Genomic DNA, 14,822 nt, shown 5'->3' with positions numbered 1-14,822 from the left:
ATCTTGCGTTCATTATCCGATATGGTGGCGACATATATCGAATTTGCGAACGTGTCGGATCGGTTGTGAGGTTGGACTAGATTTTTACGAGCGAGCGGAGCAAGCGTGCAACGATCACAATTTCCAAGCTATACATATACCTTATATTGCCTTGCATTTGTTTCGTGTTATTACCTAATTTTCTCAGCCATTTCAGACATCACATTGCACTGTAGTATGTGGAAATAGTACTATTTATGTGAAACTATTCATAAACTGTAAACATTTGTCAGTAGGCAATAGGATAAAGACTTCCGGCTCCTCGGTCTTGTGCGAATATTTCAATGTCCGCATGTGCCAAACCGTTGGTTTGTGACACACCTTTACGCGTCTCTCGCTCGCTGCGCTCGCTCGAAAGCCATAGCCTAACCTAAAACCAACACATCTTGCGTTCATTATTCGATATGGTGGCAACATATATCGAATTTGCGAACGTGTCGGATCGGTTGTGAGGTTGGACTAGATTTTTACGAGCGAGCGGAGCGAGCGAATAACGGTCATAATTTCCAAGCTATACATATACCTTATATTGCCTTGCATATGTTTCGTGTTATTACCTAATTTTGTCAGCCATTTCTGACATCACATTGCACTGTAGTATGTGGAAATAGTACTATTTATGTGAAACTATTCATAAGCTGTAAACATTTGTCAGTAGGCCATAGGATAAAGGCTTCCGGCTCCTCGGGCTTGTGCGAATATTTCAATGTCCGTATGTGCCAAACCGTTGGTTTGTGACACACCTTTACGCGTCTCTCGCTCGCTGCGCTCGCTCGAAAGCTATAGCCTAACCTAAAACCATACATCTTGCGTTCAGTAATCGATATGGTGGCGACATATTTCGAATTTGCGAACGTGTCGCATCGGTTGTGAGGTTGGACTAGATTTTTACGAGCGAGCGGAGCGAGCGAGCAACGGTGACATTTTCCAAGCTATACATATACCTTATATTGCATTGCATTTGTTTCGTGTTATTACCTAATTTTGTCAGCCATTTCAGACATCACATTGCACTGTAGTATGTGGAAATAGTACTATTTATGTGAAACTATTCATAAACTGTAAACATTTGTCAGTAGGCAATAGGATAAAGACTTCCGGCTCCTCGGTCTTGTGCGAATATTTCAATGTCCGCATGTGCCAAACCGTTGGTTTGTGACACACCTTTACGCGTCTCTCGCTCGCTGCGCTCGTTCGAAAACTATAGCCTAACCTAAAACCAATCCATCTTGCGTTCATTATTCGATATGGTGGCGACATATTTCGAATTTGCGAACGTGTCGGATCGGTTGTGAGGTTGGACTAGATTTTTACGAGCGAGCGGAGCGAGCGAGCAGCGATCTTAATTTCCAAGCTATAAATATACCTTATATTGCCTTGCATATATTTCGTGTTATTACCTAATTTTGTTAGCCATTTCGGCCATCACATTGCACTCTACTATGTGGAAATAGTACTACTTATGTGAAACTATTCATAAACTGTAAACATTTGTCAGTAGGCAATAGGATAAAGATTTCCGGCTCCTCGGGCTGGTGCGAATATTTCAATGTCCCCATGAGGCAAATCGTTGGATTGTGACACAACTTTACGCGTCTCTCGCTCGCTGCGCTCGCTCGAAAGCTATAGCCTAACCTAAAACCGTACATCTTGCGTTCTTTATTCGATATGGTGGCGACATATATCGAATTTGCGAACGTGTCGTATCGGTTGTGAGGTTGAACTAGATTTTTACGAGCGAGCGGAGCGAGCGAGCAACGATCACAATTTCCAAGCTATACATATACCTTATATTGCCTTGCATATATTTCGTGTTATTACCTAATTTTGTCAGCCATTTCGGCCATCACATTGCACTGTACTATGTGGAAATAGGACTATTTATGTGAAACTATCCATAAACTGTAAACATTTGTCAGTAGGCAATAGGATAAAGACTTCCGGCTCCTCGGGCTGGTGCGAATATTTCAATGTCACCATGTGCCAAATCGTTGGATTGTGACACAACTTTCCCCGTCTCTCGCACGCCGTGCTCGCTCAAAAACTATAGCCTAACCTAAAACCAATCCATCTTGCGCTCATTATTCGATATGGCGGCGACATATTTCGAATTTGCGAACGTGTCGAATCGGTTGTGAGGTTGGACCAGATTTTTACGAGCGAGCGGAGCGAGCGAGCAACGGTCACAATTTCCAAGCTGTACATATACCTTATATGGCCTTGCATGTATTTCGTGTTAGTACCTAATTTTGTCAGCCATTTCGGTCATCACATTGCACTATACTATGAGGAAATAGTACTATTTATGTGAAACTATAGGGTAAATTGTATACATTTGTCAGTAGGTAATAGGATAAAGGCTCGCGGCTCCTCGGGCTGGTGCGAATGTTTCAATGTCCGTATGTGCCAAACCGTTGGTATGTGACACACCTTTACTCGTCCTTCGCTCGCCGTGCTCGCTAGAAAGCTATAGCCTAACCTAGAACGATTCCCTCTTGCGTTAGTCATTCGATATGGAGGAAACTTATTTCAAATTTGGGAACGTGTCGGATCGGTTGTGAGGTTGGACTAGTTTTTTACGAGCGAGCAGAGCGAGCGAGCAGCGATCACAATTTCCAAGCTATACATATACCTTATATTGCCTTGCATATATTTCGTGTTATTACCTAATTTTGTCAGCCATTTCGGACATCACATTGCACTGTAGTATGAGGAAATAGTACTATTTATGTGAAACTATAGGTAAACTGTAAACATTTGTCAATAGGCAATAGGATAAAGACTTCCCGCTCCTCGGGCTGGCGCGAATGTTTCAATGTCCGTATGTGCCAAACTGTTGGTTTGTGACACACCTTTACTCGTCGCTCGCTCGCTGCGCTCGTTCGTAAACTATAGCCTAACCTAAAACCAATCCATCTTGCGTTCATTATTCGATATGGTGGCGACATATTTCGAATTTGCGAACGTGTCGGATCGGTTGTGAGGTTGGACTAGATTTTTACGAGCGAGCGGAGCGAGCGAGCATCGATCACAATTTCCAAGCTATACATATACCTTATATTGCCTTGCATATATTTCGTGTTATTACCTAATTTTGTCAGCCATTTCGGACATCACATTGCACTATACTATGAGGAAATAGTACTATTTATGTGAAACTATTGGTAAACTGTAAACATTTGTCAGTAGGCAATAGCATAAAGACTTCCGGCTCATCGGGCTGGTGCGAATATTTCAATGTCCCATGTGCCAAACCGTTGGATTGTGACACAACATTCCCCGTCCCTCGCTCGCCGTGCTCGCTAGAAAACTATAGCCTAACCTAAAACCAATCCATCTTGCGTTCTTTATTCGATATGGTGGCGACATATATCGAATTTGCGAACGTGTCGGATCGGTTGTGAGGTTGGACTAGATTTTTACGAGCGAGCGGAGCGAGCGAGCAGCGATCACAATTTCCAAGCTATACATATACCTTGTATTGCCTTGCATATATTTCGTGTTATTACCTAATTTTGTCAGCCATTTCGGCCATCACCTTGCACTGTACTATGTGGAAATAGTACTATTTATGTGAAACTATTCATAAACTGTAAACATTTGTCAGTAGGCAATAGGATAAAGACTTCCGGCTCCTCGGGCTGGTGCGAATATTTCAATGTCACCATGTGCCAAATCGTTGGATTGTGACACAACTATCCCCGTCTCTCGCACGCCGTGCTCGCTCAAAAACTATAGCCTAACCTAAAACCAATCCATCTTGCGCTCATTATTCGATATGGTGGCGACATATATCGAATTGGCGAACGTGTCGGATCGGTTGTGAGGTTGGACTAGATTTTTACGAGCGAGCAGAGCGAGCGAGCAGCGATCACAATTTCCAAGCTATACATATACCTTATATTGCCATGCATATATTTCGTGTTATTACCTAATTTTGTCAGCCATTTCGGACATCACATTGCACTGTACTATGTAGAAATAGTACTAATTATGTGAAACTATTCATAAACTGTAAACATTTGTCAGCAGGCAATAGCATAAGGACTTCCGGATCCTCGGGCTGGTGCGAATGTTTCAATGTCCGCATGTGCCAAACCGTTGGTTTGTGACGCACCTTTACTCGTCCCTCGCTCGCCGTGCTCGCTAGAAAGCTATAGCTTAACCAAAAACCAATCCCTCTTGCGTTCGTTATTAGATATGGCGGCGACATATTTCGAATTTGCGAACATGTCGGATCGGTTGTGAGGTTGGACTAAATTTTTACGAGCGAGCGGAGCGAGCGAGCAACGGTCACAATTTCCAAGCTGTACATATACCTTATATGGCCTTGCATGTATTTCGTGTTAGTACCTAATTTTGTCAGCCATTTCGGTCATCACATTGCACTATACTATGAGGAAATAGTACTATTTATGTGAAACTATAGGTCAATTGTATACATTTGTCAGTAGGCAATAGGATAAAGACTTCCGGCTACTCGGGCTTGTGCGAATATTTCAATGTCTGTATGTGCCAAACCGTTGCTTTGTGGCACACCTTTACGCGTCTCTCGCTCGCTGCGCTTCGCTCGAAAGCTATAGCCTAACCTAAAACCATACATCTTGCGTTCATTATTCGATATGGTGGCGACATCTATCGAATTTGCGAACGTGTCGGATCGGTTGTGAGGTTGGACTAGATTTTTACGAGCGAGCGGAGCGAGCGAATAACGGTCATCATTTCCAAGCTATACATATACCTTATATGGCCTTGCATGTATTTCCTGTTAGTACCTAATTTTGTCAGCCATTTCTGAAAACACATTGCACTATACTATGAGGAAATAGTACTATTTATGTGAAACTACATGTAAACTGTAAACATTTGTCAATAGGCAATAGGATAAAGACTTCCCGCTCCTCGGGCTGGTGCGAATGTTTCAATGTCCGTATGTGCCAAACCGTTGGTTTGTGACACACCTTTACGCGTCTCTCGCTCGCTGCGCTCGCTCGAAAGCTAAAGCCTAACCTAAAACCATACATCTTGCGTTCATTATTCGATATGGTGGCGACATATATCGAATTTGCGAACGTGTCGGATCGGTTGTGAGGTTGAACTAGATTTTTACGTGCGAGCGGAGCGAGCGAGCAACGATCACAATTTCCAAGCTATACATATACCTTATATTGCCTTGCATTTGTTTCGTGTTATTACCTAATTTTCTCAGCCATTTCGGACATCAAATTGCACTGTAGTATGTGCAAATAGTACTATTTATGTGAAACTATTCATAAACTGTAAACATTTGTCAGTAGGCAATAGGATAAAGACTTCCGGCTCCTCGGGCTTGTGCGAATTTTTCAATGTCCGTATGTGCCAAACCGTTGGTTCGTGACACACCTTTACGCGTCTCTCGCTCGCTGCGCTCGCTCGAAAGCTATAGCCTAACCTAAAACCATACATCTTGCATTCATTATTCGATATGGTGGCGACATATATCGAATTTGCGAACGTGTCGGATCGGTTGTGAGGTTGGACTAGATTTTTACGAGCGAGCGGAGCGAGCGAGCAACGATTACAATTTCCAAGCTATACATATACCTTATATTGCCTTGCATTTGTTTCGTGTTATTACCTAATTTTCTCAGCCATTTCGGACATCACATTGCACTGTAGTATGTGGAAATAGTACTATTTATGTGAAACTATTCATAAACTGTAAACATTTGTCAGTAGGCAATAGGATAAAGACTTCCGGCTCCTCGGGCTGGTGCGAATATTTCAATGTCCCCATGTGCCAAATCGTTGGATTGTGACACAACTTTCCCCGTCTCTCGCTCGCTGCGCTCGTTCGAAAACTATAGCCTAACCTAAAACCAAACCATCTTGCGTTCATTATTCGATATGGTGGCGACATATTTCGAATTTGCGAACGTGTCGGATCGGTTGTGAGGTTGGACTAGATTTTTACGAGCGAGCGGAGCGAGCGAGCAGCGATCTCAATTTCCAAGCTATACATATACCTTATATTGCCTTGCATATATTTCGTGTTATTACCTAATTTTGTTAGCCATTTCGGCCATCACATTGCACTGTACTATGTGGAAATAGTACTATTTATGTGAAACTATTCATAAACTGTAAACATTTGCCAGTAGGCAATAGGATAAAGATTTCCGGCTCCTCGGGCTGGTGCGAATATTTCAATGTCCCCATGTGCCAAATCGTTGGATTGTGACACAACTTTCCCCGTCCCTCGCTCTCTGCGCTCGTTCGAATATTATAGCCCAACCTAAAACCAATCCCTCTTGCGTTCGTTATTCGATAAGGAGGCGTCTTATTTAAAATTTGCGAAAGTGTCGGGTCGGTTGTCAGGTTGGACATGATGTTTACGAGCGAGCGGAGCGTGCGAGCAACGACTACAATTTCCAAGCTATACATACACCATACATTGCCTGGCATATATTTCCTCTTATTACATAATTTTGACAGCGATTTCGGACCTCACGCAGCACCGTACAATGTGGAAATGATCCTATTTATGTAAAACTATTGATAATTTGTAAACTTTTCTCGCTAGGCAATTCGATAAAGACTTCCGTCTCGACGGGTTGGTGCGAATATTTCAATGTCCCTATGTGCCAAACAGTTGCCTTGTGATACATCTTTACGCATCCCTCGCTCGCTGCGCCAGCTCGAAGACTATAGCTTAACAAAAAACCAGTCCCTCTTGCTTTCGTTATTCGATAATGAGGCGACTAATTTCAAATTTGCCAACGTGTCCGATCGGTTGTGAGGTTGGACTAGATTTTTACGAACGAGCGGAGCGCGCGAGCAACGATTACATTTTCCAAGTTATATATATACCTTATATTGCCTTGCACATATTTCGTGTTAGTACCTAATTTTGTCAGCCATTTCGGACAACACATTGCACTGTACTATGAGGAAATAATACTTTTTATGTGAAACTATTGGTAAACTGTAAACATTTGTCAGTAGGCAATAGGATAATGACGTCCGGCTCCTCGGGCTGGTGCGAATATTTGAATGTCACCATGTGCCAAACCGTTGGATTGTGACACACATCTCCGCGTCCCTCGTTCGCCGTGCTCGCTCGAAAGCTATAACCTAACCTAAAACCAATCCCTGTTGCGTTAGTCATTCGACATAGAGGCGACTTATGTCATATTTGTGAACGTGTCGGATCGGATGTGAGGATGGACTAAATATTTACGAGCGAGCGGAGCGAGCGAGCAACGATCACAATTTCCAAGCTATACATGTACCGTATATTGCCTTGCACATATTTCGTGTTAGTACCTAATTTGGTCAGCCATTTCGGACAACACATTGCACTGTACTATGAGGAAATAATACTTTTTATGTGAAACTATTCATAAACTGTAAACATTTGTCAGTAGGCAATAGGATAAAGACTTCCCGCTCCTCGGGCTGGTGCGAATGTTTCAATGTCCATATGTGCCAAACCGTTGGTTTGTGACACACCTTTACTTGTCCCTCGCTCGCCGTGCTCGCTAGAAAGCTATAGCCTAACCTAGAACGAATCCCTCTTGCGTTAGTCATTCGATATGGAGGAAACTTATTTCAAATTTGGGAACGTGTCGGATCGGTTGTGAGGTTGGACTAGATTTTTACGAGCGAGCGGAGCGAGCGAGCAGCGATCTCAATTTCCAAGCTATACATATACCTTATATTGCCTTGCATATATTTCGTGTTATTACCTAATTTTGTCAGCCATTTCGGACATCACATTGCACTGTACTATGTGGAAATAGTACTATTTATGTGAAACTATTCATAAACTGTAAACATTTGTCAGTAGGCAATAGGATAAAGGCTTCCGGCTCCTCGGGCTGGTGCGAATGTTTCAATGTCCGTATGTGCCAAACCGTTGGTTTGTGACACACCTTTACTCGCCGCTCGCTCGCTGCGCTCGTTCGAAAACTATAGCCTAACCTAAAACCAATCCATCTTGCGTTCATTATTCGATATGGTGGCGACATATTTCGAATTTGCGAACGTGTCGGATCGGTTGTGAGGATGGACTAGATTTTTACGAGCGAGCGGAGCGAGCGAGCAACGGTCACAATTTCCAAGCTGTACATATACCATATATGGCCTTGCATGTATTTCCTGTTAGTACCTAATTTTGTCAGCCATTTCTGAAAACACATTGCACTGTACAATGTGGAAATAGTACTATTTATGTGAAACTATTGGTAAACTGTAAACATTTGTCAGCAGGCAATAGCATAAGGACTTCCGGATCCTCGGGCTGGTGCGAATGTTTCAATGTACGCATGTGCCAAACCGTTGGTTTGTGACACACCTTTACTCGTCCCTCGCTCGCCGTGCTCGCTAGAAAGCTATAGCTTAACCAAAAACCAATCCCTCTTGCGTTCGTTATTAGATATGGCGGCGACATATTTCGAATTTGCGAACATGTCGGATCGGTTGTGAGGTTGGACTAAATTTTTACGAGCGAGCGGAGCGAGCGAGCAACGGTCACAATTTCCAAGCTGTACATATACCTTATATGGCCTTGCATGTATTTCGTGTTAGTACCTAATTTTGTCAGCCATTTCGGTCATCACATTGCACTATACTATGAGGAAATAGTACTATTTATGTGAAACTATAGGTCAATTGTATACATTTGTCAGTAGGCAATAGGATAAAGACTTCCGGCTACTCGGGCTTGTGCGAATATTTCAATGTCTGTATGTGCCAAACCGTTGCTTTGTGGCACACCTTTACGCGTCTCTCGCTCGCTGCGCTTCGCTCGAAAGCTATAGCCTAACCTAAAACCATACATCTTGCGTTCATTATTCGATATGGTGGCGACATCTATCGAATTTGCGAACGTGTCGGATCGGTTGTGAGGTTGGACTAGATTTTTACGAGCGAGCGGAGCGAGCGAATAACGGTCATCATTTCCAAGCTATACATATACCTTATATGGCCTTGCATGTATTTCCTGTTAGTACCTAATTTTGTCAGCCATTTCTGAAAACACATTGCACTATACTATGAGGAAATAGTACTATTTATGTGAAACTACATGTAAACTGTAAACATTTGTCAATAGGCAATAGGATAAAGACTTCCCGCTCCTCGGGCTTGTGCGAATGTTTCAATGTCCGTATGTGCCAAACCGTTGGTTTGTGACACACCTTTACGCGTCTCTCGCTCGCTGCGCTCGCTCGAAAGCTAAAGCCTAACCTAAAACCATACATCTTGCGTTCATTATTCGATATGGTGGCGACATATATCGAATTTGCGAACGTGTCGGATCGGTTGTGAGGTTGAACTAGATTTTTACGTGCGAGCGGAGCGAGCGAGCAACGATCACAATTTCCAAGCTATACATATACCTTATATTGCCTTGCATTTGTTTCGTGTTATTACCTAATTTTCTCAGCCATTTCGGACATCAAATTGCACTGTAGTATGTGCAAATAGTACTATTTATGTGAAACTATTCATAAACTGTAAACATTTGTCAGTAGGCAATAGGATAAAGACTTCCGGCTCCTCGGGCTTGTGCGAATTTTTCAATGTCCGTATGTGCCAAACCGTTGGTTCGTGACACACCTTTACGCGTCTCTCGCTCGCTGCGCTCGCTCGAAAGCTATAGCCTAACCTAAAACCATACATCTTGCATTCATTATTCGATATGGTGGCGACATATATCGAATTTGCGAACGTGTCGGATCGGTTGTGAGGTTGGACTAGATTTTTACGAGCGAGCGGAGCGAGCGAGCAACGATTACAATTTCCAAGCTATACATATACCTTATATTGCCTTGCATTTGTTTCGTGTTATTACCTAATTTTCTCAGCCATTTCGGACATCACATTGCACTGTAGTATGTGGAAATAGTACTATTTATGTGAAACTATTCATAAACTGTAAACATTTGTCAGTAGGCAATAGGATAAAGACTTCCGGCTCCTCGGGCTGGTGCGAATATTTCAATGTCCCCATGTGCCAAATCGTTGGATTGTGACACAACTTTCCCCGTCTCTCGCTCGCTGCGCTCGTTCGAAAACTATAGCCTAACCTAAAACCAAACCATCTTGCGTTCATTATTCGATATGGTGGCGACATATTTCGAATTTGCGAACGTGTCGGATCGGTTGTGAGGTTGGACTAGATTTTTACGAGCGAGCGGAGCGAGCGAGCAGCGATCTCAATTTCCAAGCTATACATATACCTTATATTGCCTTGCATATATTTCGTGTTATTACCTAATTTTGTTAGCCATTTCGGCCATCACATTGCACTGTACTATGTGGAAATAGTACTATTTATGTGAAACTATTCATAAACTGTAAACATTTGCCAGTAGGCAATAGGATAAAGATTTCCGGCTCCTCGGGCTGGTGCGAATATTTCAATGTCCCCATGTGCCAAATCGTTGGATTGTGACACAACTTTCCCCGTCTCTCGCTCGCCGTGCTCGCTCGAAAACTATAGCCTAACCTAAAACCAATCCATCTTGCGTTCGTTATTCGATAATGTGGCGACTTATTTCAAATTTGCGAACGTGTCGGATCGGTTGTGAGCTTCGACTAGATTTTTACGAGCGAGCGGAGCGAGCGAGCAACGATTACAATTTCCAAGTTATATATATACCGTATATTGCCTGGCGTATATTTCCTGTTATTACCTAATTTTGTCAGCGATTTCGGACCTCACGTTGCACCATGCTATGTGGAGATGTTACTATTTATGTAAAACTATTGATAATCTGTAATACTTTGTCAGTGGGCAACAGGATAAAGACATCCGGCTCCTCTAGCTGGAGCGAATATTGCAATGTCCCTATGTGCCAAACCGTTGGGTTGTGACACATCATTACGAGTCCCTCGCTCTCTGCGCTCGTTCGAATATTATAGCCCAACCTAAAACCAATCCCTCTTGCGTTCGTTATTCGATAAGGAGGCGTCTTATTTAAAATTTGCGAAAGTGTCGGGTCGGTTGTCAGGTTGGACATGATGTTTACGAGCGAGCGGAGCGTGCGAGCAACGACTACAATTTCCAAGCTATACATACACCATACATTGCCTGGCATATATTTCCTCTTATTACATAATTTTGACAGCGATTTCGGACCTCACGCAGCACCGTACAATGTGGAAATGATCCTATTTATGTAAAACTATTGATAATTTGTAAACTTTTCTCGCTAGGCAATTCGATAAAGACTTCCGTCTCGACGGGTTGGTGCGAATATTTCAATGTCCCTATGTGCCAAACAGTTGCCTTGTGATACATCTTTACGCATCCCTCGCTCGCTGCGCCAGCTCGAAGACTATAGCTTAACAAAAAACCAGTCCCTCTTGCTTTCGTTATTCGATAATGAGGCGACTAATTTCAAATTTGCCAACGTGTCCGATCGGTTGTGAGGTTGGACTAGATTTTTACGAACGAGCGGAGCGCGCGAGCAACGATTACATTTTCCAAGTTATATATATACCTTATATTGCCTTGCACATATTTCGTGTTAGTACCTAATTTTGTCAGCCATTTCGGACAACACATTGCACTGTACTATGAGGAAATAATACTTTTTATGTGAAACTATTGGTAAACTGTAAACATTTGTCAGTAGGCAATAGGATAATGACGTCCGGCTCCTCGGGCTGGTGCGAATATTTCAATGTCACCATGTGCCAAACCGTTGGATTGTGACACACATCTCCGCGTCCCTCGTTCGCCGTGCTCGCCCGAAAGCTATAACCTAACCTAAAACCAATCCCTGTTGCGTTAGTCATTCGACATAGAGGCGACTTATGTCATATTTGTGAACGTGTCGGATCGGATGTGAGGATGGACTAAATATTTACGAGCGAGCGGAGCGAGCGAGCAACGATCACAATTTCCAAGCTATACATGTACCGTATATTGCCTTGCACATATTTCGTGTTAGTACCTAATTTGGTCAGCCATTTCGGACAACACATTGCACTGTACTATGAGGAAATAATACTTTTTATGTGAAACTATTCATAAACTGTAAACATTTGTCAGTAGGCAATAGGATAAAGACTTCCCGCTCCTCGGGCTGGTGCGAATGTTTCAATGTCCATATGTGCCAAACCGTTGGTTTGTGACACACCTTTACTTGTCCCTCGCTCGCCGTGCTCGCTAGAAAGCTATAGCCTAACCTAGAACGAATCCCTCTTGCGTTAGTCATTCGATATGGAGGAAACTTATTTCAAATTTGGGAACGTGTCGGATCGGTTGTGAGGTTGGACTAGATTTTTACGAGCGAGCGGAGCGAGCGAGCAGCGATCTCAATTTCCAAGCTATACATATACCTTATATTGCCTTGCATATATTTCGTGTTATTACCTAATTTTGTCAGCCATTTCGGACATCACATTGCACTGTACTATGTGGAAATAGTACTATTTATGTCAAACTATTCATAAACTGTAAACATTTGTCAGTAGGCAATAGGATAAAAACTTCCCGCTCCTCGGGCTGGTGCGAATGTTTCAATGTCACCATGTGCCAAATCGTTGGATTGTGACACAACTTTCCCCGTCTCTCGCTCGCCGTGCTCGCTCGAAAACTATAGCCTAACCTAAAACCAATCCATCTTGCGATCATTATTCGATATGGCGGCGACATATTTCGAATTTGCGAACATGTCGGATCGGTTGTGAGGTTGGACTAGATTTTTACGAGCGAGCAGAGCGAGCGAGCAGCGATCACAATTTCCAAGCTATACATATACCTTATATTGCCTTGCATATATTTCGTGTTATTACCTAATTTTGTCAGCCATTTCGGACATCACATTGCACTGTACTATGTGGAAATAGTACTAATTATGTGAAACTATTCATAAACTGTAAACATTTGTCAGTAGGCAATAGGATAAAGACTTCCGGCTCCTCGGGCTGGTGCGAATGTTTCAATGTCCGTATGTGCCAAACCGTTGGTTTGTGACACAACTTTCCCCGTCTCTCGCTCGCCGTGCTCGCTCGAAAACTATAGCCTAACCTAAAACCAATCCATCTTGCGTTCATTATTCGATATGGCGGCGACATATTTCGAATTTGCGAACGTGTCGGATCGGTTGTGAGGTTGTGAGATTTTTACGAGCGAGCGGAGCGAGCGAGCAGCGATCTCAATTTCCAAGCTATACATATACCTTATATTGCCTTGCATATATTTCGTGTTATTACCTAATTTTGTTAGCCATTTCGGCCATCACATTGCGCTGTACTATGTGGAAATAGTACTATTTATGTGAAACTATTCATAAACTGTAAGCATTTGTCAGTAGGCAATAGGATAAAGATTTCCGGCTCCTCGGGCTGGTGCGAATATTTCAATGTCCCCATGTGCCAAATCGTTGGATTGTGACACAACTTTCCCCGTCTCTCGCTCGCCGTGCTCGTTCGAAAACTATAGCCTAACCTAAAACCAATCCATCTTGCGTTCATTATTCGATATGGCGGCGACATATTTCGAATTTGCGAACGTGTCGGATCGGTTGTGAGGTTGGACTAGATTTTTACGAGCGAGCGGAGCGAGCGAGCAACGGTCACAATTTCCAAGCTGTACATATACCTTATATGGCCTGTATTTATTTACATGTATTTCCTGTTAGTACCTAATTTTGTCAGCCATTTCGGTCATCACATTGCACTATACTATGAGGAAATAGTACTATTTATGTGAAACTATAGGTAAATTGTATACATTTGTCAGTAGGCAATAGGATAAAGGCTTCCGGCTCCTCGGGCTGGAGCGAATGTTTCAATGTCCGTATGTGCAAACCGTTGGTTTGTGACACACCTTTACTCGTCCTTCGCTCGCCGTGCTCGCTAGAAAGCTATAGCCTAACCTAGAACGATTCCCTCTTGCGTTAGTCATTCGATATGGAGGAAACTTATTTCAAATTTGGGAACGTGTCGGATCGGTTGTGAGGTTGGACTAGTTTTTTACGAGCGAGCAGAGCGAGCGAGCAGCGATCACAATTTCCAAGCTATACATATACCTTATATTACCTTGCATATATTTCGTGTTATTACCTAATTTTGTCAGCCATTTCGGACATCACATTGCACTGTAGTATGAGGAAATAGTACTATTTATGTGAAACTATAGGTAAACTGTAAACATTTGTCAATAGGCAATAGGATAAAGACTTCCGGCTCCTCGGGCTTGTGCGAATTTTTCAATGTCCGTATTTGCCAAACCGTTGGTTCGTGACACACCTTTACGCGTCTCTCGCTCGCTGCGCTCGCTCGAAAGCTATAGCCTAACCTAAAACCATACATCTTGCATTCATTATTCGATATGGTGGCGACATATATCGAATTTGCGAACGTGTCGGATCGGTTGTGAGGTTGAACTAGATTTTTACGTGCGAGCGGAGCGAGCGAGCAACGATCACAATTTCCAAGCTATACATATACCTTATATTGCCTTGCATTTGTTTCGTGTTATTACCTAATTTTCTCAGCCATTTCGGACATCACATTGCACTGTAGTATGTGGAAATAGTACTATTTATGTGAAACTATTCATAAACTGTAAACATTTGTCAGTAGGCAATAGGATAAAGACTTCCGGCTCCTCGGGCTGGTGCGAATATTTCAATGTCCCCATGTGCCAAATCGTTGGATTGTGACACAACTTTCCCCGTCTCTCGCTCGCTGCGCTCGTTCGAAAACTATAGCCTAACCTAAAACCAAACCATCTTGCGTTCATTATTCGATATGGTGGCGACATATTTCGAATTTGCGAACGT

At 42.9% G+C, this 14,822-nt stretch overlaps 1 long non-coding RNA gene across 3 annotated transcripts in view; it reads right to left on the bottom strand.

Moving 5' to 3' along the window:
• LOC126926767 (uncharacterized) overlaps nt 1-14,822 on the bottom strand; it is a 249,715-nt gene that overhangs the window by 150,169 nt on the left and 84,724 nt on the right. The gene's annotated exons all lie outside the window — the stretch shown is intronic.

The sequence above is a fragment of the Bombus affinis genome, unplaced genomic scaffold (genome assembly GCF_024516045.1).
Source record: "Bombus affinis isolate iyBomAffi1 unplaced genomic scaffold, iyBomAffi1.2 ctg00000058.1, whole genome shotgun sequence".
In the NCBI taxonomy this organism is placed as follows: Eukaryota; Metazoa; Arthropoda; class Insecta; order Hymenoptera; family Apidae; genus Bombus; species Bombus affinis.
The sequence above is the reverse complement of the archived record's forward strand: the minus strand, read 5'-3'. Positions and strand labels throughout refer to the sequence as shown.